At 41.7% G+C, this 21583-nt stretch overlaps 1 protein-coding gene and 1 pseudogene across 2 annotated transcripts in view; both read left to right on the top strand.

The window, feature by feature from the left end:
* PLPPR1 (phospholipid phosphatase related 1) overlaps positions 1-21583 on the top strand; it is a 269965-nt gene that overhangs the window by 42730 nt on the left and 205652 nt on the right. The gene's annotated exons all lie outside the window — the stretch shown is intronic.
* On the top strand, positions 19803-19921 carry LOC132523938 (5S ribosomal RNA; annotated as a pseudogene).

The following is a 21583-nucleotide window of genomic DNA, read 5'->3' as shown; positions in this document are numbered from 1 at the left end:
TTTTTATAAAATAGCTTGATTTTTTTCGTTAGACTAGGGCTAATTTTGTTGTATCCCTGCTTAGCAGAACTGACATTCTACCAGCTTTGTGCTAAGTTATACCTCCTGGTCCAATTTTCTAATTACAAATGACATGTGGAATAAATTTTCTAATTACAGATGACTTGGGGGAACAAAAGGTTCTTGGATGAGAGTGATGGAAAGATACCAACTGGTGGAGCATTGTTAGGTGTCTGGCTAGTGATGAAAGTCTTCTTATGACTAGAACTCTCAAACCACAGATCTTATCTGTTCCATAGATTTACTTGTTCATCTAAACATTTATTTATCGTTTGCCTCCAAGTGCTACAGATAAACCAGAAAGCCAGAGAGGTCCCTGCCCACGTGGAGCTTCCTCTGTGTAGAGAAGACAGATAATGAGCAAATAATTATCACATACCTTCAGATAGAGATGAGTGCCAGTGACAAGAAAATGAAATAGGACAGTGGTGTAGATGGAGAGTGGTGAAGAGTTCTGTTAGCTAGGGTGGTTAAGAAGGCCCTTCTAAGAAGATGAAGATCATGGAGAGATCAAGGAGGAACGAATTTAGGCAGAGGGAGCCATAAGTGCAGAGACCTTGACCTGGAACCAGCATGAAGTGTTGAGGATCAGAAAGGCTGGAGTGGCTGAAGTATAATATCCGAGAAGGAGAGTGGTATTAAGAGATGGAGCTAGAGATTTGACAGGTACGTGGGCAGGGAGAGCAATAGTTCTCAAAGTGTGGTCCCCAGACCAGCAGCAGCAGCATCGCCAGGAATCTGTGAGTAATGCACATTCTCAGGCCCCATCCCAGACCTACTGCATCAGAGCCTCGGGGGCAGAGCCTGGCATTCTGAGTTTTTACCAGTCCTCCCAGGGATGCGTGCTCAAACCCAGGACCTGCTGATCAAGAGCATTGTTTTCCAGGATAAGGAATTTGTGTTTTATTCTCCACTGGATGGTTTTAAGCAGAAGAGGGAAATAATGTGATTTAGGCTTTGAGTAGATAACTTTGGCCTTTGTGAGAAGAATGGACAGATTGGTACTCTTTTAAGTATCTGTTCTGACTAAAAATTGTAGCTCAGCAGGAAAGAACAATTAGCAGATTCATGCTGAGCTCTGTTTACTTTTATTGTGAAGGATAATTGTGTTCAATCTTATGCCTGAATTCCAGATGTCAGGTACCTGAAAATGCAGTTAGTAATTCCCTACTGTGAGATGTCAGGGCACTGAAATTCAAACACAGTTGTGGAAATGCAAACCCATTATCAATTGTCTTCGGATACTAATGTCTTAAGTAGGGCAGATTTTCTAGTTGAAAACACCAATTGGCTTTTGCAATGAAGTATAATTAGGACAGTTGTAAATTAATACGCTGTCTGTTTTACTCTGGATAGCAGCCCAGATTTGGTAGGGGGTGTGTGTGTGTGTATGTGTGTGTGTGTGTATGTGTGTAAAACATGCTTCCTATGTGGGAACTTAACCTACATACCATAAAATCCCTCTAGATATTTATGGAGTCTTCAAGGGATGATCCAAGACTGTTCTAGAACAAATCTTTTCAACCACCATTTAAATCTGCCATTGTCTCTTCTCTCTTGTTCTACTTTACTTTCTTTCTGAGATATGCTCAGTAAAGTCATATGACGTTATTTGTACCGCAACTACCACAGGTATATCTATACCATCTCCCATTACTAGAGATGTTGCCTTTTGTAATATGCCCTCTTGGCTCTGTCAGCCTCCCAGTTAGGCTAGTGCTAAAGCTGCTCTGTCGAAGGGGCAAACCTCACACACGCTGTTGTTGCCACTGTCAGACAGACTAAGCCCCAGGAAGTGCTGCCTCCAGATCTCACAGGCGTTGTGAGAGAAAGCCACTCTTTCCATTCCTGCTTACGTTTCCTCTCTCCTTGGGACTCAGACAGAATGCTGGCCACTTCTACTTCCCCAAGGGCATCCACTTTCTGTGTTTTGGAATAAATTTCCTCCTGGCACTTCCTTTCTGGTTAGGCAAGATTTCCATCTTACATTCTTGCAGAAATCTTTCCTGGAGTCTTCTGACCTACCCCAGTCTGGTCTGGTGACTCTCTAGGCAAGCAGCACACTTTCGTCACTGCCATCACTCTTGACTGTCATCCTCAGCATTCACTTCTCTGCTTTCCCGTATCGGATCCTGTTTCCTGAATTTCATGATTTCCTCTTTCTTATTTCTTTGTTTTGGAGGAGCACATCCCTCACTTCCTAAGAAAGGGTGCACTAGAGGTGAAGTTTTTGTTTTTTTTAGAATTTTCATGTCTGAAATTGTCTTTTATCCTCACACAAGATAGTGATAGTTGGACGTATGAAGATTTCCAGATTAAAAATCACCATTTCCTTAGCACTTTGAAGGATTGTACCATTGTCTTCTCATTTCCAGTGACATTCAGATTGTTCATTCTTTGTATGAAAACTTTTTTTTCTCAAGATTCTTTTCTTTCCCCTAGAATTCTGAAATTTCACTGTGAAATGCCTTGGTGTGGGTGTATTTTCACCTATTATGCTGGTCAGAACTTTAAATCTGAGATTCATGTCTTTCATATGTAGGGAATTTTCTTGAATTATTTCACTGGTGATTTCTTCTCCTCCATTTTCTCCATTCTATCTGGTGGTTTGATTTGATTTTAACGTGAAGCTGTTTGGAAGCTCTGGGCACTAGAAGAGGTTTGTTGAATCTGGTCTTCACTGTAGGGTAACTGGATGGACTCCTTTCTTTGGGAACTTCCGATGTCAATATCTTTAGAGTTTTCTCTTTGGTTACAATCCCCAGGGAAGACTCTTCCAATCCCCTGCCTGGCTGCCAACCTCTGGGAGTTGAGTAGATGTGAAAAAGGGCTGAGGTCTGAACATTCAGTAAGTCAGTGCTCTGTCATTGCATTGTTTTCAGTACGGTGCCCAAGTCTCAACTGGGCCTGGTGCCCCCCAGTTCAGAGAAACTCTGTTCCCTTTCCTGAGAACAAAGCTCCAGGATTCTACCAGGATGGAGGAAGAATTGGAAAAGACTTTGGGGAGCCAAATGCTTCTTAAACATTCTTTTAACAAGTCTTCCTGTTGCTGGCCTCATCTTCTCTACCCCTTCCAGAAGTATTTGGTGCATTGATTCCTGAGCTCATTGGGAGTTCTGCAGTGTAAAGCAGACTGTTCTTGCCTCTCCTTGCTGCTGATTTAGAACTTTGCTTTTTTGAGTCTAAGGCGGTTTCTACCCATTCATCTACTTTCTAGCCCTTAACATTTTGTTTTATTGTCTCCTCTCCCATTTTCCTTTGTGAGTTCATACATTAAAAAAATTCTTGGGTTTCCCTGGTGGCACAGTGGTTGAGAGTCCGCCTGCCGATGCAGGGGACGTGGGTTCATGCCCCGGTCCGGGAAGATCCCACATGCCGCGGAGCGGCTGGGCCCGTGAGCCATGGCCGCTGAGCCTGCGCGTCCGGAGCCTGTGCTCCGCAACAGGAGAGGCCACAACAGTGAGAGGCCCGCGTACCGCAAAAAAAAAAAAAAAAAAATTCTTTACTTGAGATTTTATGGGATTTGAGAGGGGAGCAGAATTAAATGCATGTGTTTAATTCACCATTTAAAATCAGAAGTGCTTTCAAACTTATTTCCTCCCCTCTAGTCTCTGAACTGGATTGGGAGGAGTGGAGAGTTATATGAATTATGGCACCTTTAACCCCACACTCCGCAGTTAGAAAGCAGAAATAGATACAATGGATTTAGATTAAAAAGTTTTTTTCCCTCTGTGTTACCTATGGACATGGTCCAATTCTATTTCTGCTTAAGATAAGATGAGCAGGGATGTATTTAAATTTCAGAAAGAGGAATGGAGATTAGATAATAAAATCTCCTGACTGTGTGGGATGTTGAAGTCGGTTATCAGGGGAATCCTCTGAAGCTTGTGAGTAGCTGAGTTGACAAAGAACTAGGAGCAAAAGCATGGATCTTAACTTGGCTGGCATTCCTTTGTGAGGCACAGCAATTAGCACAGAAGCAAGCACGCTCTTCTCTTTGTCTGGATTAAGAAATATCTGCAATTTTAACCAAATACAATGTTCTTATTGATGCATGTTTGGATATTGCAGAGTTGTCCCTGAGATCAAGTTACTTACATCCAATTAGTGCCTGGGCATCATTTTTGAGAGTGGTGGGCATAGCTGCTGCCAGATGGGCAGTGACTTAGTGAGGATGGTAGAGGGGAGGAGGGGGATGTAGCAGCTGCTATGAAAAATGCCACATACGACCTGCTCATTAATAGTATATTCTCCAGTTTATTGTTTGAGAAGTGATAGCTGATTACCTCTCTACTTTCACAGAGTCTTTCGGTTTACCTGCTCTGCCTTTTATTTTTCTTTTCTGTTATCCTTCATGTTACTTACAGACATAATTTCATCGGGATATTTTCTGGTGATTTTTTTTCTGTTTTTTTTCTGATTTTTTTTCTGTTACTTTGAGGGTTGGGGTGTCGCCGTGAGCAGGAAAGCTTTCGTTTTTCCAAGAAAGGGGTTACGGAGCATGGTTCACCCACGTGAAGTTCCCTTTAGGTGCGTGTGTCACTGTATAGTGTGAAACCAATGCTGCAGGGAGAAAGCTATCCTAGCCCTGCCATGAAACTGGGTTGGATTTATGTTTGGCTGCAGAGTCAAAATAAAGAAAATAAAGGTGTCATTTACTACGTTGTACTGGAAGCTTGGCCACTCCTTGCCTTTTCTGGGTTTTGGATTTGCGGGACAACACTGATACAATGCTTATTTATTTGACCAGGATTTTCTAATCCCACATTTCTAAAGGCAGTGTTGCACAGGAGTAGAGTATGGGTTTTGGAGTGAGACAGACCTGGGTCCAGATGTGTGTGAGTGACTTTGACCAAGCTAGTTTGTTTCTCTAAACCCCAGCCTCCTTATTTGTAAAATAAGAACCATGTCTGTGCTCTTCCAAGGACTGCTGTGAAGATTAAATGAGCAAGTATAAGTAAGCAGCTCCTGTCATTGCCATGATTATTATTGCTGTTATTACTATTCAAAGAAAGACTGGAATCATCATTAGGGGAAAAGTGGGAAAAGGCATTTTAGAAGTGACTTGGGGGTGAGCAAAGGCCAGTGAGCTCAGCCTACTCCTCCTGTAGAATCTAGTGGAAGATCTGCATAAATGTGGTTCCACAGCCCAGACTAGAAAATCAATCTTGCTTTGTCGAATGTCCACTAGTTCTACCTAGAATTTATCTTATCACACACCAGACATCCTTGTTAGGCCCCAGGAAAAAGCTCAGTAAATCATACTATTTCAAAGTCCCATTTACAAGAACGCTTCTTCCTTACCTGTGTCCAACTTCAACAGGCAGTGAACATTGATACTGTTGAGAGAATCCCAGTAGAGCAATAAAAAGCCTTAAATATATTGTTTTTAACTAAAAAGTTTTAAAATTAATTAATTTATTTATTTTTGGCTGCGTTGGGTCTTTGTTGCTGCGCGCGGGCTTTCTCTAGTTGCGGGGAGTGGGGGGCCACTCTTCATTGTGGTGCACAGGCTTCTCATTGCGGTGGCTACTCTTGTTGTGGAGCACGGGCTCTAGGCACGCGGGCTTCAGTAGTTATGGCACGCAGGCTCAGTAGTTGTGGCTTGTAGGCTCTAGAGTGCAGGCTCAGTAGCTGTGGCACACGGGCTTAGTTGCTCCATGGCATGTGTGATCTTCCCCGACCAGGGCTCGAACCCGTGTCCCCTGAACTGGCAGGTGGATTCTTTTTTTTTTGCGGTACACGGGCCTCTCACTGTTGTGGCCTCTCCCGTTGCGGAGCACAGGCTCCGGACGCGCAGGCTCAGCGGCCATGGCTCACAGGCCCAGCCGCTCCGCGGCATGTGGGATCCTCCCGGACCAGGGCACGAACCCGTGTCCCCTGCATCGGCAGGCGGACTCTCAACCACTGCGCCACCAGGGAAGTCCCTAACTAAAATATTTTAAAATGTCCAAATATTCATATGAGTAGTTGTACAAAGTAGTAAATGTGGAAAATTATCCGAACCTTCTAGCTGATACATTTTCGGAGTTGGAGAGAGTATTAAAAAACAAAAAAAGTGAGCTTGAAAAATAAACAGGATTCAAAGGATCCGTGATTCAGAACTGGGTTTCCTGCATTAAAATACTTAAAGTTATGCAAAATTGACTGTGGAAAGAATAACACTTAGTAAATGAAGGCTTTTCTTTTTCCTGTGTATCAAATCAAATGCATTTCATAAAGGAGCAGGAACCTCTTAAAATAAATACAGTGAAGCCTTCTTTAAGCATTCACTCTAGGGACTAACAAAAATCAATTGCCTCCTCAAGTTAGATCTTTAATAAAAGATGGACTCAAAATGGTATTGGAAGCTGCGTCCACATTCTGAAGAAGTGGCCCCTTAAGACGGCTGATTGCCCACCAGGCAGCATCTTAATACAGATTCTGTTGTCTTTTTTAAAGGAGATGGTTTGATTGAGGAATGCCCTATTGAATACAATGTCTAGTCCTTGCCATATTGAATATAAGCTTTAGCCCTTCATCTGTTTACTTATTAATGATCAGATTCATTATCTTAAATAACAGAGAGAAAAAATATCTCCAAGCCTCATAATAGCAAGAGGGAGTACATTTATTTGTACTTCTCAAGAGAACGCCGCTTGGCTGATATCACCTAATTAATCTTTACAGTTGGTCCGTAAGGAGGATGCAGTTTTACTGTCCCTCAATCTGTAGATCTAATAACTGTGGAACATAGAAGATAAATTGTATTTGCCCTGAATGGCGGTTTTAAAGGAGTCTCTACAGTGCCAATAATGAAGCCCATTCTAAGCTTTGTACACAAGGGGACTTTGACTCAGAGCTTCCTGTATGGGATGCCTGGAGACTGTTGAAACAGCGAAAATCTGTTAGAAATGTTCAGGTGGTTCCAGTTCTTGGAGCAACGCAGTCTGTGCTATGCCTTTGGGACTTACTAGGGCCTCTTCTCTTTCCTAAATTTTGGGATCTGGGTGGGTTGGGATGCTGTGTGCAGTAAAGTACACAGTGACAATTCCTACCATGGGAGAGAAGGATTAAAACGTTGTCATATGTCACTTGATCCATGTGGATGGGGCAGTGAAACAGTGAAAGCGGAATGGCTGTAATGACGACGATGATGAAAATAAGGAGAGTGTTAATGACTTATTTTATTAAATGCTACCCTGTGCAGGCCCAGAACCAAACATTCTACTTACTTTATTTTCTTTAATCAACACAATACTCTATGAGGTTGGTATTATTATCATACCAAGTTTACAGGGAAGAAAATAAAGTGTCTGACTTCTGTTAATAAAGAAAAATGTGGAAAATCAGAGCTTCACAGGAGTCATTTTTTTAAATTGAAATATAGTTGATTTACAATATTATATTAGTTTCAGGTGTACAGCATGGCGATTCAGTATTTTTACAGGTTATATGCCATTAAAAGTTATTACAACATGATGGCTGTAATTCCCTGTGCTGTCCAATATATCCTTGTTGCTTATCTATCTTATACATAGTAGTTTGTATCTCTTAATCCCATACGCTATCTCCCTCCTCCCCCCTTCCCTCTCCCCACTGGTAACCACTAGTTTGTTTCCTATATCTGTGAGTCTGTTTCTTTTTGCTATCTACATTCATTTGTTTTGTTTTTTAGATTCCACATATAAGTGATACCATATGGCACTTATCTTTTTCTGTCTGACTTACTTCACTAAGCATAATATTCTCTAGGTCCATCCACCTTGCTGCATGTGGCAGAATTTCATTCTTTTCTATGGCCGAGCAATGTTCCATTGATACGTATGCCACATCTTCTTTGGCCATTTGTCTGTTGTTGGATCCTTGGGTTGCTTCCATATGGTCCAGTTAGTTTTCAGTGAGAATTGTTCCACATGTAGATGTATTTTTGATGTGTTCACGGGAGGACATGAGCTATACGTTTTCTTACTCTGCCATCTTGATTATCTCCCTGAGGGAGTTATTTTTTCCTGATGCAAAAGATGGCAGTTCACTTTGCAATGCTCCTCTATACAATTCAACTCAATTTTTGATTTGAGGATTTCTTTGGGATACTGTGTGCAGGGTTTGGGCTGGGGACTGAGCATAGGGAAATGAAAATGGCACAGTGTTTGTCCTTAAGAAGTTCAGCCCAAACTCGGCTACAAACTCAAATTCTTTCAGGGGCAGCCATGCAGCATGACACCAATGAGTATGGCAAGGACTGAGGCCAGCTGGAGATGTTGCAATTAAATGGCATTAACAACAAAAATTCCTGCCATGTGACCAGAACCCCTCTCTGGGCTGGATTAAGTCTGGCATTATTTTGCAACTCATGGACTAGCTATATTCTAATTTCTTGACCAAGATCATATTTTCTCTGTGATTTTTCATATTAAAGTTAAAACATAAGACCTTTACCTCTGTGATACGGAAATTTTGATATGGAGGTTTAGGAACTACTGACGGCCATGCTGTGCTTTGAAGGATGCCACTGTAGTGAGAATGGAGTAGGCTTGCAGAGAGAAGCAGAGACAAGAGATGAGGTAATGGAAAGTCCAGATGGCATTCGTATCCCCAGTTCCAGTTACCCTAAGGCCCAGTGGTACCTTTCCTGTGATTTGTTCAATGATTTCTTCAGTTATAGAAAATGATACTCTAGAATATCCTTCCAAGATATTCCTCTTTCTCTTTTAGCCAGACCTAGTTTAAGGGGTTTCTGCCACTTGTAACTAAAAGTGACTTGATTAATTCACAGGGCTGCCTGTGAACCCAGTAAAGGAGACGAAGGAGGTAGAAAGTCAAAGATGAGAGTATTGCATCCATCCAGAGAGCACACAGCCAGCTGGGGCCATCTATACTCATCAGCCTAAACATAGAGACACGGGTACTCAAGACCAAACAGCTGGAGTCAAAATTAGAAGACAAAAGGATACTAAGGGAATTGGAGGAAAAATTTTGATAAGAAAAAAAGTTCAGTTCCTATTTGGAACTGAAGCCGAAGCCATAATTAATGAGCTTTCGCCTGAAAGCTGTTGGAAAATGGATTCTGGTGTTTCTCAGTAGGTCAAAGACAGGGCTCTTAAAGGAGGGGAAGCTGGGACTAGTTTTCAAAAGGAGGAGGTGAAGCTGGAGGTACTGGGGCAGTCTGTACAGTGGACTCACTTCTTTAGATTGTCTCAGAACTTACCCTGGCTTCTTAGGGGACCTCTGCTCTCATTGGAGGTGGACCAGGATGGCTATACTGGCTTCATCTTCATCTGGATCTGAACTCTAAGGGTATTGCTACCTTCTTAGTATCAGGGAACATATAACACATCCTGAACATATTCTGTGAACATCTTCCATGCTTTCTCTTGCCAGCTCTGTTTAAAAAAACAAACAAACAAAACAGCTTTATTGAGATATAATTCATGTGCTAAACAATTCACCATTGAAGGTATATAATTCAATGGCTTCTAGTGTATTCACAGAGTTGTACAGCAACAATGACAATATACTGTAGAACATTATCTCCAACCCCAAAAGAAATCCTGTCCCCATTAGCAGTTACTCCTCATTTCTCTCTCAACGGTCCCGCTCCCAGCCCTAGGAAACCACTAATCTGGTTTCTGTCTCATTAGATTTGCCTATTCTGGACATTGCACATAAATGGATTCATATAATATGTGCCTTTTGTGATTGGCTTCTTCCACTTGGCATAGTGTTTTCAAGGACCATCTATGTTGTAGATATATGAATAATTCGTGTCTTTATTGCCAAATAATAGCCCATTGTAGGGATATACCACATTTTATTTTTCCATTCATCAGCTGATGGACATTTGAATTGTTTCCACTTTTTGGCTATTTTATGAATAACAGTGCTGTGAACATTCATGTACAACTTTTTGTGTAGATGTATGTTTTCATTTCTCTTGCATATATACCTAAGAATGGAATTGTTGGGTCATGTGGAAACTTTATATTTAACATTTTGGGGAAATGCCAAACTGTTATACAAAGTAACCACACCATATTACATTCCCAGTGGCAAAGTATAAAGGTTCCAATTTTGCTGTATCCTCACGAACACTTGTTTTATTAAATGTTTTTTGACTGTACATATCCTAATGGTTATGAAGATATATCTCATTGTGGTTTTTATTTGTATTTCCCTCATGGCTAATAACATTGAGCGTCTTTTTATGTGCTTATTGGCCATTTATATATCTTCTTTGTAAAGATATCTATTTAGATTCTTCGTCCATTTTTTTTTTTTTCCGGTACGTGGGCCTCTCAGTGTTGTGGCCTCTCCCGTTGCAGAGCACAGGCTCCGGACGCGTAGGCTCAGCGGCCATGGCTCACGGGCCCAACCACTCTGCGGCATGTGGGATCTCCCTGGACCGGGGCACAAACGCGTGTCCCCTGCATCGGCAGGCGGACTCTCAACCACTGCACCACCAGGGAAGCCCTGTCCACTTTTTTTTTAAACATCTTTATTGGAGTATAATTGCTTTACAATGGTGTGTTAGTTTCTGCTATATAACAAAGTGAATCAGCAATACATATACTTATCCCCATATCTCCTCCCTCTTGCGTCTCCCTCCCACCCTCCCTATGCCACCCCTCTAGGTGGTCACAGAGCACTGAGCTGATCTCCCTGTGCTATGTAGCTGCTTCCCACTAGCTATCTAGTTAACAGTTGGTAGTGTATATATATCCATGCCACTCTCTCACTTCGTCCCAGCTTACCCTTCCCACTCCCCATGTCCTCAAGTCCATTCTCTACATCTGCGTCTTTATTCCTGTCCTGCTCCTAGGTTCATTAGAACCTTTTTTTTTTTTTTTTTTAGATTCCATATATATGTGTTAGCATATGGCATTTGTTTTTCTCTTTCTGACTTACTTTACTCTGTATGCCAGACTCTAGGTCCATCCACCTCACTACAAATAACTCAAATTCCTTTCTTTTTATGGCTGAGTAATATTCCATTGTATATATGTGCCACATCTTCTTTACCCATTCATCTGTCGATGGACACTTAGGTTGCTTCCGTGTCCTGCCTATTGTCAGTAGAGCTGCAATGAACATTGTGATACGTGACTCTTTTTGAATTATGGTTTTCTCCGGGTATATGCCCAGTAGTGGGATTGCTGGGTCATATGGTTGTTCTATTTTTAGTTATTTAAGGAACCTCCATACTGTTCTCCATAGTGGCTGTACCAATTCACATTCCCACCAGCAGTGCAAGAGTGTTCTCTTTTCTCCACACCCTCTCCAGCATTTATTGTTTCTAGATTTTTTGATGATGGCCATTCTGACCGGTGTGAGATGATACCTCATTGTAGTTTTGATTTGCATTTCTCTAATGATGAATGATGTTGAGCATTCTTTCATGTGTTCGTTGGCAATCTGTATATTTTCTTTGGAGAAATGTCTACTTAGGTCTTCTGCCCATGTTTGGATTGGGTTGTTTGTTTTTTTGTTATTGAGCTGCATGAGCTGCTTGTAAATTTTGGAGATTAATCCTTTGTCAGTTGCTTCATTTGAAACTATTTTCTCCCATTCTGAGGGCTGGCTTTTTGTCTTGTTTATGGTTTCCTTTGCTGTGCAAAAGCTTTGAAGTTTCATTAGGTCCCATTTGTTTATTATTGTTTTTATTTCCATTTCTCTAGGAGGTGGGTCAAAAAGGATCTTGCTGTGATTTATGTCAAAGAGTGTTCTGACTATGTTTTCCTCTGAGAGTTTTATAGTGCCTGGCCTTACATTTAGGTCTTTAATCCATTTTGAGTTTATTTTTGTGTATGGTGTTTAGGGAGTTTTCTAATTTCATAGTCTTACATGTAGCTATCCAGTTTTCCCAGCACCACTTATTGAAGAGGCTGTCTTTTCTCCATTGTATATTCTTGCCTCCTTTATCAAAGATAAGGTGACCATATGTGCATGGGTTTATCTCTGGGTTTTCTATCCTGTTCCATTGATCTATATTTCTGTTTTTGTGCCAGTACCATACTGTCTTGATTACTGTAGCTTTGTAGTATAGTCTGAAGTCAGGGAGCCTGATTCCTCCAGCTCCGTTTTTCTTTCTCAAGATTGCTTTGGCTATTCAGGGTCTTTTGTGTTTCCATACAAATTGTGAAATTTTTGTTCTAGTTCCGTGAAAAATGCCATTGGTAGTTTGATAGGGATTGCATTGAATCCGTAGATTGCTTTGGGTAGTATAGTCATTTTCACAACATTGATTCTTCCAATCCAAGAACATGGTATATCTCTCCATCTCTTTGTATCATCTTTAATTTCTTCCATCAGTGTGTTACAATTTTCTGCATACAGGTCCATTTCTTCTTCCTCTTCCTTTTTTAAGAAAAGTTTGCTTCTCTCCCTAGATGATCACCTGTACTTGGCAGGTAAGTTACCACATATGTTAATGACTCTAAAATCTGTATCTCTAATCTAAAACTCTTTTTTGATTCTCCAGACTGACACATTTACCTGGCACCAGTATTGCAGAAACCCCACAATCAGTGTGTTCAAAAGTGAATCAACATTTATCTCCTTAATCTCTTCCTCCTCTTCCTATGTTCCCTAGTGGAAGCACCATTCCACAATGTTGTCAAAGACAGAATCTTGGCATTATCCTGGATCTTTCCTCTCTGTCACTGTGTTAGTTTCATATTGCTGCTATAATAAATTACCACAAATTTAGTGCTTAAATCATACAAATTTAGTATCTTACAGTTCTGGAGGTCAGAAGACCAAAATGACTCTCACTGAGCTAAAATCAAGATGTCGGCAGGCCAGCATTTCTTCTGAAGACTCTGTGGGAGAATCTATTTCCTTGCTTTTTCCAGCGTCTAGAGGCTACCACTATTTTTTGGCTCGTGGCCTCCTTCCTCCATCTTCAAAGCCAGCAAGGTCAGTCCTCACACTGCCATCTCTGGTTCTCTTTCTTCTGCCCCCTCTTCCACTTTAAGGACCCTTGTGATTCCACTGGACCTACCAGGATAATCTAGGATAATCTCCAGGTTTAAGGTCATCTGATTAGCAGCCTCATTCTATCTGCAACCTCAATTCCCCTTTGCCATATAGCCTAACATATTCATAGGTTCCAGGGACATCTTTGGGGGGCTGTGATACTGCCTACCACACCTTACTTAGATAATCAAACACTAGGTCTAATAACTTCTGCCTCCTAAATATGTCTCAATCCCATCCAATTCCCTTTTCCTCATTTGTCTCCAAAATAATTCAGATCTCATCAACTGTCACCTCAATTATGCTAATAGTTTCCTAACTGGCCTCCCAGTGTTTGGCTTTCTTTTTCCCAATCCATTCTACACGACCCTTTCCCTCAGGATGTGGGCTATACTTCTTAACATGGAGTATGGGTCCCTTCACGATATATCCCTTGCTTACAACCTCACCACCATCTCTTGCTAGTATCTCCTTGTACCTTTTATTTTAGCTACTTCTGAACTTCTGTCATCTTCTTCCAACACAAGGTACTCTCTCTTACCTCCAGGCCTGCATACCTGCTCCTTAAAACTGCAATAAGGTGTGTTTCAGTTTTCACTTTGCTAAAGTCTACTTTATTTCTCTTTCAGGACTCACTTAAAATATCCCTTCCGTTAGGAAGTCTTTTGCTATTCCCCATCCTCCGGAAGTTATGTGTCCCTACTTCCCTATATCAGCACTTACTATTTTTGCATTGTAAGCATCATATCTGTCTTGCTTATCATCCCTGGTGTATTTTTAGTGCCTAGCTGGTGCCTGACATATATTAAATTCTCAATATAAATTTGTTGAGTTAGAGAAAAAAATCAGTATGGTCCTTTATCAAATAAAGTGGCCTTGCTTGGTTCAGCCCTGCCTACCTCTTGAAATTCATCCTGCCTGTCTCTCACTCTTCCTTTCTGTGATCCATGCACACTGGCCTCTCAGTGCTGCCAAGGGCGCCTGCTCCATCATGCTGTAGGAACATTGCCTATGTTATACCTTCTCCCTGGAATGAATTCCTGTGCCCATACCTCTCCTGCAGATCTCAGCCCAGGGATCACTTCTTCGGGGAAATTTTTCTTGACTGTTCCCCTTTTATAGACTAAATGTTTGTGCAGCCTCCCCATTCATATGTTGAAACATTAAACTGTGGAGATCGGGCCTTTGGGCGGTAATTAGGTTTTGATGAGGTCATAAGCGTGGGCCCCATGATGGGATTAGTGTCCTTATGAGAAGAGGAAGAGACTAGAGCTGTCTTTCTCTCTTCATATGAAGACACAGTGAGAAGGCAGCCATCTGCACCCAGGAAGAGGGTCTTCATCAGACGCTGAATTGGCTGGTACTTTGATCTTGGACTCCCAGCCTCCAGAACTGTGAGAAAATGTCTGTTGTCTATGGTATTAAGCCCCACAGTCTATGGTATTTTGTTATGGTTTACAGCAGTCTGAGCTGACTAAGACACACCCCATCCCCTTTCCCAGTCAAGCTCTCTTGTTATATATTCTTCAAAAACACTTATGTTAGAGCCATTATCTCAGTATTTATGCATTCATTAGAGGGGATATTTAATTAATGTTCGTCTCACTAACAGACTAGGTTCCATAAGAACAGGAACTATCTATTTTGACTTATCATTTTATTCCCATTCAGCCACCAATAAATATTTGTTGGATTAAAAAAAAGCAATGAATGAATCCTTTTATCCTCTGAGTTTCTCCCTTTTTCTCTCCCTTACTCCTTTTCTCTACTCTTCACTGTGCTAGCTAGGGCAACTTATCATAAATGCATGAGCACAAAGTGTTTCTTTGTCTACATTAGAACAGCTATATAAGACTCGTGAGATTGTCTGGACCGATCTCCATACCAGGCAGAAGTTCATTCCCCCAGCCTGAGGCTTGGCCTGATAACTTATGAACTTTCTCCGTTGCTGGCAGCTCATGACATTTCAATTTGTTATATTTTTCAACAGTTCTGATTGTTTGAAAACTCTCCATTTACCAAACCAACAACCATCTTCTTAAATTCCTCCCATTTATCCCATTTCAGCCCTCTGCAGCAATAAATGATAAAGTTATTCTCTCTTCTACGTGACTCCCTTCATATTTTTAAAGGCAGGTATTAGGGACTCTCTTCCGTTGCCCAAGACTCTTGTCTAGGCTCTGTTCCTTTCAACCATTGCCATTCTGTTTGTGTTTGGTGGCTCTTCTCTTACTTCTTTCCCTACCTCCTTCCTTCTCCCACCCTTACTTCCTTCTTCCCATTTTTCCTTTCCTCTTCCCTTGCTCCCCATTCCCTCCTCTCCTTTTCTATTTTCTTTCTTTCCTTCCTTTCTCCTGTTTCCTCTTCTCCTTGTCCTTTTGTTTCCCTCTGCACTTCCCTTCCCTCCTCCCTTTCCCTACTTCATTTCCCAAATAATATAAAGCAACAAGGTGATCTCTAGTTCTCATTTTTCTCTTAAAGATCAGACCTACCCTGATCATCACAGTGGACAGGGAAGGAAGGAGAGAGGGACATCCCCAGCTGTGGGTTATTTTGATAAGAGTGACAGTTGTGCTTTCATCCAAACTGTGGATGAAAATGTTGAACAGGATTGAGCTATGTACAGAAACCTGGGAATCCTACTAACACTTCCCTTCAAGTTAATACTGATCCATTAATTAACACTCTCAGTTATTAATATGCTGTCACTAAAGCCATGTGGAAAATGTGACTGATAATGTAATCACCAGGAAATCTTGAAAGCTAGATTTAATAAGTCAGAGAAATCCATTCATTCATTTATTCACTCAATTGAGTGCCCACTTCATATGTAGCCCTGACATTCTAAACTGAATATTTTGGTAATGGCAGCTATAATAGAGCTTTGAAATTTCAGAATGTCAAGCTTCTGTCCACCCAGAAGTCATGTAATGAGTTTCTTGTCTGTTTGGATACATTCAGAAAATATACCATAGTCACTGATCAATTTTGTATTTGATCCTGGGTCCTTCTGCTTTAACTTTAGAATTTCCATTCATCGACTCATCTGACATGTAAGTGCGTTGCTGTGGTGGGTGCTTCCATCTTCTTGGCTAACTGAAATGGGTCTTGTGACTGTCTCTTTTCATTAGGTCAGCTATGCCGCTTTAGCATCCCAGAAGAAGCAGTCAAGGCTCTAGAGTGCATGAATGATTGGAATCTGTGAATCATTGTCAGTGTTCCTAGATCTTTTACCGAGGGGGTGGCCCTGAACAAGTGCCAGATATCAGCGCAGATCAGTTCCCAGCTGCACTGGGATACTCTACTTGAAACTACGGTTTTTCTGTAAGTGTGATAAGGACGTATTTCCTTTCTTTCCAGCCCCCTGTTCAAGTGATCATCAAATCTTGTCATTTTTTTTTCCTACCTCTTAACTCTCTTTGGTGTTTGTCCTCCCATCTCCATCCTTCTTGCTACTACTTTATCCAGATCATCATCATCTTCCATCTGAATTGCAGCCAGAATATTCTAGCAGGGCTCCCTTCTTCCTGCCTTGCCTTCCTCCTGATATCGTTCACACTGTAGCAAGAGCGATGTTTCTAAAACATAAATCAACTCAAGTCAAATCAACTCCTGCTCAAAAACCTTCAGGGGCCTCCCCGGTGGCGCAGTGGTTGAGAGTCCGCCTAACGATGCAGGGGACACGGGTTCGTGCCCTGGTCCGGGAAGATCCCACATGCCGCGGAGCGGCTGGGCCCGTGAGCCATGGCCGCTGAGCCTGCACATCCGGAGCCTGTGCTCCGCAACGGGAGAGGCCACAACAGTGAGAGGCCCGCGTACCGCAAAAAAAAAAAAAAACACCTTCAGTAGCTCCCTACTGCCTACAGATTTAGGCCTAATCTCTTATCAAGACATTCAAGGCCATTTGTGATTTGGTTCTAACCTTCCTCTATTGCCTGACCTTTCCCTGTTCTCTGTATAGTTCCTTTGGCTCCCTCCATTTCCTTGAATGTATTACCTTTGCACTTGCTGGTGTTCTGTCTGAATACCCTACTTTCTCTGTCTTCTTGCTGACTACCCAAGAGTCCATGCAAACACATCAGAGATGCTCCCCGCGACACCCCTGCCTCACCAGACCCAGGCAGAATTGGACATTCCTTCCTTTTGTTTTTATGTTTCTTTAAATTAGGTTATTAACAGATTATTTCTCTCTTGAGGTAAGGGGTTATGGTTTTATTTTGTCTATCCCTATCAACTGAAACATAGCAGGTGCATACTATATATTTGTTGAGTTAATTCATAAATACCATCACACTAGAAAACACCTATGTGGTCCTTATTCTGGATCAGGCACTGTTCTACGCACTCTGTACATGTTACCTATTTAAGGAGTGAATGTGTACAGCCTGGTGGCCTTTTTGGTTAATATGCACTGCCTTATGACTTAAATGTCACAGAAATGTGAAACCCACTCTAGCAGCCCTTCTGTCACCAATTTGGACCCCCATTTCCTTGCTTCTACTTTTCTCAGCTCACTAGTGACATCCCTGCATGCTTCAGTCTATCTCAGTTCTAGAAACAATCTGCTATTAAGGCAGGAAGCTTCAAGAAACCCCAGTCCTCCTCCCCAACGAGTGGTAGTGTCAGGCCCAAGCAGTGACCACAAGTTCCAAGCCATGCTGTCAGTGGCTTTGCAGCTCATCTGACTCAGAGTGTGGTATCTGAACAGTGACCCTATAATCCGTGTTTATCAAGCTCTCTATTCCTTTCTCAGACCTTGAAACTGTCCATCCTAGAATTGTCCCCTTGTACCCAGTTTTCTAACTTCAATATTCCCTCGTCCTCTATTCCTCAGGTGCCTCAATCAGTGGGACTAAACTTCTGACTTAGTCACTATTCCAAGGGACTTAGTCATTAAATGACTTTCTCAAGATCACGTAGCCAGTAAGTGGTAGAACCAAGATTCAAATTAGTAACATTCTGATTCCAAACATAAAATAGCCTTTTCTCTGTAAATTGGAGGAAGAAACACTTGGGACAAGCACAGAAGTGTTTCTGGGCCACTAAGGGAGGTTGAGTTCATGCTAAGTGCTCAATGAATACTCCCTGTTTTGGATGTTGATCTAGTGTCACTGCATAAGCCTCTCTTATTGATTGCGGCCAAGGCAATGATAAAATTATGAAGTGGAACCAATCAAAAGCTTCTCTGAACTCAGAAAGCCTTGTAGGTATATAACTGGGGGTTGCCAAAGGTGACAGAAGATGTGGTTAAAAGCACATTCAAACCCAGTTAGAGGCTGACAGTTGCTGGAACAACTTTCCCCAAGTAGGTGAGGGTATTTGAGTGTGGGGAACAGGTATGAATTCCGTGTTAGCAATGGTGAGCTTGAGCTACCCTGAGATCACAGAAACTGTGAGGAAGCTGATGAGCCAGGAGAGTCTGCAAAGGGAGAGACACAGCAACAGCGTCAGGAGAGGGGGCAGGTGCCATAGGAGACCAAGGCAAGGGGAACCTTTCTAAAAAAGATACCATCCTCAAGATGGGAAATGGCCAGAGCAGAATATAACCCTTCATCTGTAGCAGGGGTTGGTTAGCAGTGCATACGGGGTGGGCAAGGCAGTTTCTGAATGAGTGAGCATACAACTGAATGGTCCCATGGACGTGAAAGTGAGCACGTGTGATCTGAATAAGCACCTTTAATATCAGAGTGGGCTTGTGAAACATCTGTGTGCGTTGTGAAACATGTATGAACATGTGTAAGGTCTGAGTGAACATGTATTGATATATTATCTGAAAAAGGGTAGGTGGCATCTAAATAAACACGTGAGTGTGGAAGATCCAAATGAATAGTTTAACATATGTAAGATTTAGGTAAGCATTTTTAACAACACAGCAAACATGTGTATCATCTCAGTGAGCATGTGTAGTGTCTGATGAGGGTTTGTGATGTCTCAGGTGTGACTTTCTGAATTAGCATGAGCACGATCTGAATATCAGTGTGTAATGTTTGAGCTATTTACTATCTAAATGAATCTGTTTTTAAAACAACTAACATGTGTAACATTTTAGTGAACGTGTGTGTCACCTGTGTTAGTAGAACATATGAATGAGGATGTGTAACATCTCAGTTGGTGGGTCTCAAACTTGAGCGTGTGCCGGAATCACCTACAGGACTTGTTAAGCACACATTGCTGGGAACTCTTCCCCAGAGTTTCTGAATCAGAAGGTCTGGGGTTGGGCCCAGGAATATGCGTTCAGATGACCCTGGTGCTGCTGGTCTGGGAACCACATTTTGAGAACTACTGTTTCAAGTATGAGTGATACCTATGTGCGGCATTTCAGTGAGCTGATTAACAGCTACATGGGCACATGGCAGATCTAAGTGAACACAGGTAACATTTAAGGGACATATGTGTCACCTGAGCAAACACTGTGAAAGCTATACAAGCCCATGTCACATTGGAATGATGTGTGAGGAACATAAGTGAACCTCAGTATGTTTGCAAAAACATCTGAATAAGCATGTATAAATATGAGGACACATGGAGTATCTGAATGAGTTTGGGTACCATCCGAGTAGATATATCTAGACGGTGTGTATGTGTTTTACATCTGAAGGCACTCATTGTCTATATGACTAGACAGACATCTGTACAAATAATTACCGTGCATCCTGGAAAATGCAGCAATGAGTGTCCAGGGAATAAAGATGGGCAAGAAACAATAGCTACACTAGGAGCAGAAGCTACTAGAGGAGAATGGAGGTGGAAGATGACCTGTGAGGTCTGTTTTAAACGCTGATTAGGTCTATAGCTATACCACCCTGAATGTGCTGCTTCTCATCTGATCTTAGAAGCTAAGCAGGGTCGGGCTTGGCTAGTATTTGGATAGGAGACCAACTGGGAATACCCAGTGCTGTAAGTTTTTTTTTTTTTTTTTTTTTTAAAGCTGGTTAGGAATTCTCTAGAATGACAGGAGGAGGTAGGTGGGGAAAGTCTTTCTGTAAGAGAGCACAGCATAAGCAAAGGCATAACACAGAATAGCTTGGTGTGTTTGGGGAACCAAAAGTGGTTTGGGATTTTGAGAATAAAATATGATGTGGGAGCAGGGGCTGAGGCTAGAGGGTTCCCAATGGATCAGATCATGGAGATCCTTGTGAGCCATGATATAGAATATGGTGGTTTTTTCCCCCCAGTAAATGATACAAAATCAATGAATTGGTTTTAGGCAGGGGATTAATGTGATGGGTTTATGTTCAGAAATATCACTCTGGAGTGTGAATGGAAGATAGATTGGGAATGGAGCAGGAAGTCTACTGCAACATCTGTTATATTTATGACAGATGATGAGGTCTTAAGCTATAAAAAATGCAGTGGAAAATAAAGGACAAAATTAGGATCTATTTTAGGAGATAAAAGTCCACAGGACTTGTGGACCTGGTGGGTCATGAGTCTCAGGTGGAAAGAATGGGAGAGACAGGGAATATGGGAGAATGGATTGGAAAGAATCGTATATTTAGTATTAGATACCGTCAATTTAGGTGCTTCTTTGACATTCAGAAAGGGATGTTGTACACTTGGGTCTGGAGCTCAGGGGACAGTCCAGGCCAAAGACAGAAATTTGGAAATGATTAGTTAGTGATAACTACACTCATGGGAATGGCCAGACGTTGGTGAGAAGAGTAAAGAGCAAAGAGGCCAAAGATGGGGAAGCCTAGGATCATCAACATTTGAGGGGTAGGCAAATGAAGACTCAAGTACAAGGAAATTAGGTGGAATGTTAGAAAGGTAGAGGCATGCAGAATCATGTGACCTCGTGAAACACTGAGTTCCTTTAAAAGTTGGGGGAAATCCGTTTCATTTAAATGATTTGCAGATGGTTCTGGATTGAGAGTTGGCGGTTCAAGAGGGAGTCCTGCGTTCCATCCTGGCTGTGCTACTAGGTACTTTTGTGGCCTTGGTTCATTAATTTGAGTCTCTGGGCCTCAGTTTTAAAATATGAAAAATGATAAGGCAGTCTTGACTGTGAGAGAACAAGAGCTTGGTAGTTTCTGTTTTGCCTGTGAACGAGAGTTTAAAGACTGTCCTTGGAACTCTTGTTAACAAGGGCAAGTTCTGGAGTTGCTCAGTCCTGGGTTAAAATCCTGAAGGCATTCATTTCCCAGTTCTTTGACCCTGGGTAAATTACTTAATCCCTCTAAGCCTCAATTTCCTATACAATAAATCAAACAGTAGTGGGTTGTTTTTGTGTGAGTATTTAAAGAGACAAGCCACATAAACTGCTTAGCACAATGCCTGGTACAGAGTGAGTGTTCAAACAAACAAACCCATCAACAGCAGCAACAAAACCCACGAATTCATGATGATGGATGAAGTTAAATTAGATCATCCCTGAAGTCTTTTCCAGCCCAACACTCTTTGTGCTTGTTTCTCTTTTTGTCTTTGATCCTGGGGTGAGACACTCAGTAGACATTTATGACCTAAATATTGACTAGGAAGAAGGATTTGGTTTCTGATTTCTGACATATATTACACAGTCAAGAAAAAATAATTCCGATGGAAAAAAAACTAACATAAAATGCAAATA

This window comes from Lagenorhynchus albirostris, chromosome 7 (genome assembly GCF_949774975.1).
Source record: "Lagenorhynchus albirostris chromosome 7, mLagAlb1.1, whole genome shotgun sequence".
Taxonomy (NCBI): Eukaryota; Metazoa; Chordata; class Mammalia; order Artiodactyla; family Delphinidae; genus Lagenorhynchus; species Lagenorhynchus albirostris.
Note: the sequence above shows the minus strand (reverse complement) of the source record. Positions and strands in the feature narration are given on the sequence as shown.